Source organism: Amblyomma mixtum, chromosome 3, assembly GCF_055824585.1.
Source record: "Amblyomma mixtum isolate Tamu chromosome 3, ASM5582458v1, whole genome shotgun sequence".
Lineage (NCBI taxonomy): Eukaryota > Metazoa > Arthropoda > Arachnida > Ixodida > Ixodidae > Amblyomma > Amblyomma mixtum.
Window position 1 is genome coordinate 268,052,717 of NC_143014.1, and position 5,347 is coordinate 268,058,063.

General features: G+C 50.0%; 1 pseudogene; it reads left to right on the forward strand.

Moving 5' to 3' along the window:
- Positions 1-4,164: 4,164 nt before the first annotated feature.
- On the forward strand, positions 4,165-4,884 carry LOC149354683 (uncharacterized; annotated as a pseudogene).
- Positions 4,885-5,347: the final 463 nt, after the last annotated feature.

Here is a 5,347-nt window from a genome sequence, read left to right on the forward strand (position 1 = left end):
AGCGATTGGCCCGCTCAAAAAAATTACCTTCTCTATAACGTTGTTCAAGTATGCGTCTATATATATTCACGCCCGACCGGAGAGTTGATAAATGCACGAAATCGGCTTCTAATTTTGATCATAGACAACAAAGGCTGTGGTCCCTATCTTAATTTAAACGCCAATCGCCTCGAAAGCTTTGTAAAAAATCAGCGCAGAAAGCGAAAGCTGCGTACTGATCCGCGTACTGACACATGATACCTCGCATGGCGTTTTGCGTTACTAAAACGTTGGGACGGAGTAAAAAAATAGGAAAGCGAAAAGCTGGAACGCACCTAGTTCTGGCACGCATCGTAGTGTCTTTTCATAGTGGAGAGGGTAGCGCAACACTGCATCGGCATTTTACTTTTCAAACGAAGCGCAGCCTTTTAACCCAACGCTGGGCAGCGATTTCGTTTTCTGTACCGTACCAACATGGAGGACTTAGTTCTCAGAGCGTCGACAGATGGCGCTGCGCATTTCGCATATCGTCTATTGCCGTGCATTCGTGCATCGTTTATTCGCTACTCTATCGCGTGTTGCGGAAATAAACGCGCGTCGTAAAATGCTTCTCTCAGCTAAACGGGCGCATTGTTCGAGCTCAAATTTCGCACAGAAATGGCATTTGGTCGGCAGAATTGTTTTATACTACGTTTGCTTGGGGTACTTGCCTGATTCGAACAGAATGAGTTGGATATTCACATCGTTTGCGGCGACGACGAAGGAAATTAAGCCTCTCTGTCAGCGATCGCACCGGTGGCGCCATCTCGTTTGTTGGCCGTGAAGATTCAGAAAGCGAGGGGGATTCGTGAGGTTTGAAGGCACTCTTCAACTGGTTTTTTAATAGTCACAGAAAACTTTGTTTGCTGAAAACTAAGGAACCTTCCAGGAACCTTCTCGCTTCAGCCCGGAGCGCCTTTATCTCCCAATTGAGCGCCGCGCTTTGACAAGCCTTCGCACAAACACACACGATGCCACGTGGCACTGGTGGGCGCGTCTTGCGGCACCACGTTCAAAGGAGCCCCGGCCTTCGGTGCGTTCGGAGCACGCTGCGCACGCCCTCCCATCAATCGCAATCACGAGTTGAGGGCCGTAGGCAGTGTGGTTGCGGGTGGAATCGGCGATATGCCTGAAGACGGCATCAGCGCTGGAGAAGCAACTTGCCGCGAGACAGGAATTTCTGGCCCTGATGTGCTGATGCCCGTTGTCGCATTTATTCCGCTGCATTCGAAAGTGAAAAGTAGGTTTGTTTGGAAACATTTTGGACACTTAACATACCTCACTGAGGGAAAGCACAAGAGAGTTAGAACCGACTACTACTGTGAAAGCTGTTTGGCTATGTCATCAGAGGAGGAAGACTCAAAGCCTTTCGAATCGTAAGTAGAGCGCCTTTTGTTCTTTATGGAGGAGGAGGAGGTAGAAGAGGAAAGGCAGGGAGATTAACCTGAATAATAATCGGTTTGCTACCCTACACGGGGGGAAGAGGGTGAGGGGATAAAAAAAATGAAAGAGAAAGGGGATCAGGGTGGATGTTTGGGCGAGTTGGTTGCTCATGATGAAAAACTGTAGCGCTCGAGACGAGCGCATGTGTTGTCGTCTTCGTTGTGTCCTCGTCTCGAGCGCTACAGTTTTTCATCATGAGAAAGGGGAGCAACAGAAAAATGAAGACACTCTAAAAAGTCAGCGTTTCTTTATGGAACTACTTTATTTACTAGGCCGTTTTGCCATTTCATTGTGAGAATTTTAATATTCACCTGTTTCTTCCGCAGCTGCAAGGTAAAACGCTACGCTAGTACAGTAAGCACGTCGAACATGCAGAGACACTTGATGGACGCTCACGAACTACAAGACGACTGCAAGAAGGGGGCAGCCAAGACAGCCGCGACGGTCAAGGATTATTTCCGAATAGTTCCCAGGTGCAAGACAACAATTACATCGTCAAGAAAGAGCTTGCTCGCCAGAAATCTTGTCCTACTGCCAGAGACCTACTTGCCTTTTAACATAGTGGAGGGAGAGGGGTTACAGGTGGGTTACGACGCAGTCTAAGCATTTGCGCTTCTTTTGTGATATTATACGTGTGAACACAGAGTGAGTTTATTTCTCTTCTGTAGGACTTCTTCATAAAATATGGAGTGATCAGAGAGTTCCACGAGCTCCCTGACCGAACGACCTTGCCGAGGGAAGCCCTGGATGATGTGTACCGTGCCATGCACGGACAGGTGAAGATGGTAACTGAGGGGTCGAGGTTCTGTGCCGTCACGTACGATCTGTGGACCGACAGCTACAGGCGGCGAGCCTACATCACGTTCACTTGTCACCATATTGACGGTATGTTTAGAATGCTGTTTTTAGAGTACTGATAGCAATAAGCGCGTGCCTCAACCCATGTATTAACTTGCAGCGCGTACTTCCACTATACTTTTCTAAAGTTTTTATTTTCTTTAAACTTGTGTGAGCTTTTGAGAACAAGGAAAAGATAAAAAAGCCCGCATGCTTCGTTCTTGATTCTGTCTTGAAAACATATATTTATTACATCATGAAAGAATTGTGATTGCATTAATACTGGGAAGTGTAGCGAACGCTGAAAAAGTGGTAAATTTTAATGGGGAGGAGAGAGGGCCGGGTTTTGACAGAGTGATTGAATTGAGAACAGACCAATTCACGTAAGAATCCTGAATTAGAATATTTTGATCTTTTTCTGACTGTGCTGTTTCAGAGTGCAATGGTTGCTGTTTTCATTTCAGAGAACTACGAGCTCGTATCATTGACTCTGAGCACGAGACACATGACCGAGAGACATACAAGTGATGCCATGCCATCATGAATGAGTTTCAAAGGTGCCTCGAAGAATTCGACATGGTGGGAAAAGAAGTGTGTGCAGTCACTGACGCCGGCTTGAACATGAAGCGCGCAGCTAATCTCGCGCAGACGGAACATCACCTGTGTATTGGGAACGGCCTACATAACCTGGTAGTCAAGGACAGATTTGGAAGCGTCCCAAAACTCAACAGCTTGCTAGTCAACTGCCGTGGCATTGTGAAGACGGTGCACTACCGAACCTCCGACCTGGAGGAGATAGCGGACTCGGAACTGAATGTGGCAGTGCTGTCGTTGGTCACTACAGCCGAATCGCTTGAACATGACGAAAATGATCCTATGCTTGATGAAGGGTGTCAAATCAGCGATCATGCGTACAACGCCACTCCAGTAGCACGGGGAGGGGCAGTGACAGTTAAACTGGACACACCGACCAGGTGGCATATCATATTACCTATGTTCGAGAGCCTCGTCGCGAATAAGGCTAAGTTCAAGAAGTTGTTGGCTCGGCTAGGGCGCCCGTTCCCTAGTGTCGAAGACTGGTGTCTAATTGAAGAGATTGTGCAATTCCTAAGCCAGTTTAAATGCGCAGTGGAGCTTCTTTCGCAGCAAAAATTGAGCACGTTTAAGGTGCTCATTGGTATTCGAAGCGAGTTTTTCGCCTCACCTCAAGACGACATGTCCGGCAGTAGCCTAGTGCAAGAAATGAAAAGAGAGGTGCTGCAGAAATTTGAACACAGGTTTCCTCTAACTGATGTTATGGTCATTGCATCGCTTCTTGATCCCAGGTTTCAAAACCTAAAAGCTATCGAAGAGTATGTAACGCAAAAGGAGACGTCCAAACTTGAGTTTCTAGCGAAGCAGGTGTCACGCACTTTTAAGCAAACCCCGTGCGCAAGTGCACGACATTCTAAAATTCTGGAAAGGGGCTCAGAACGAGCTACCATGGCTCTCGTGCCTGGCTAAAAAAATTATGTGCATTACGGCTACGAGCACACCGAGCGAATGAGTGTTCTCGGTGGCTGGTCTCGTACTTCGATCTCGAAGAGCCAATTTGCACCCACTCACCGTAGATAAACTCTTGTTTATTCACGATAACTATAGCCTTTGTAAATCTTGCCTCTTGTAAGGAAGACGACGGGCATACGCGCGAGCCGCATTGCCATGGCCTGGTGCACGCTCCTGGCTGCACTGCCTGACCTCGGACTGCTGTTAGCCCTGCTCCCGTTGAGAAGCTTCGCTGTACAAATCCCACCTTACATTTGGGGCAGGCGCGGGGTATATCCTCTCGCCCTGGAACTCCGCAGCCGAACGCTACCCCTTACCGCGATGCCTTCGACCCACCAAGCCGTACAAGTGAGCCCGGCCGCCGTCGTGTGTGCTGGTTCTCTCCGCCAGCGGGACTCCGCTATCTTCAGCGGCACGGACGACCATGATGTTGAAGATTGGCTCACATCGTATGAGCGGGTGAGCGCATACAGTAAGTGGGACGCGGAAACCAAGCTGAACAATGTCATTTTCTATCTGACGGGCGTGGCAAATCTGAGGTATCGGAACCACGAGGCGGACATTACATCGTGGTCCGTTTTCAAAACGAAGTTATCAGAGGTATTCGGCCGCCCGGCTGTCAGAAAACTTCGGGCCGAACAGCGGTTGCGTGCGCTGTCGCAGCAGGTAGGAGAGAACTTTACGAGTTACATCGAGGATGTCGTGGACCTGTGCAAGAGGGTGAACGCACAGATGTCCGAAGCCGACAAGATCAGGCACATCCTCAAGGGAATTGATGACGACGCCTTTCAGATGCTGTTGGCTCCAGACCTGCGCACCGTCGCCGAAGTCGTCACCCTATGTCAGAGCTTCGACTAACTATGCAAGCAGAGGGCTCTGACACGCGAACACACCATGAGCATCGACTCACTTGCTGGCCTGAATGATGCAAGAGACCAGCTCCTGCCGCACATCAAGAGCTTCATCCGTGAAGAAGTTGCTCGGCAGCTCTCGCTTATTTCAAGCCATCAAGAGCCATCACCACACATACTCCGAATCTGAGGCACGTCATTCAAGAACAGGTCGCTGAGGCTCTCCCGCAAGCCCCTCAGCCCACACCTCTCGCGGTTCCGTTGACGTATGCGGAGGTTGTTGCGCGACCTCGACCACCTACCTATGCTCCGCCTCCTGGTCCTGTTCGAGAGCCTGCTACTTTTATTCCACCGCCTGCTCATCTGCGAACCTACTGGGGCACGCCTGATAACATTCGACCGCCAGCTCAACTGGGCAACTCCTGGCGCACGCCTGACAACCGTCCGATCTGCTACTTCTGCGGCTTGCCAGGTCATGTGGCGCGGCTTTGCCATCGACGCATGAATGCCTCACGACCACCTCCTGAAGTTTCCGGTTACTGGTCCCAGCGACAGTATTCGCTTCCTGCTGAGCCGCCCCTAAGCCGTTCTCTGTCTCCTGAGCGCACCGCCTTCTCTGGACGCCGTTCGCCTTCTCCACGTCGGCGCTCCAT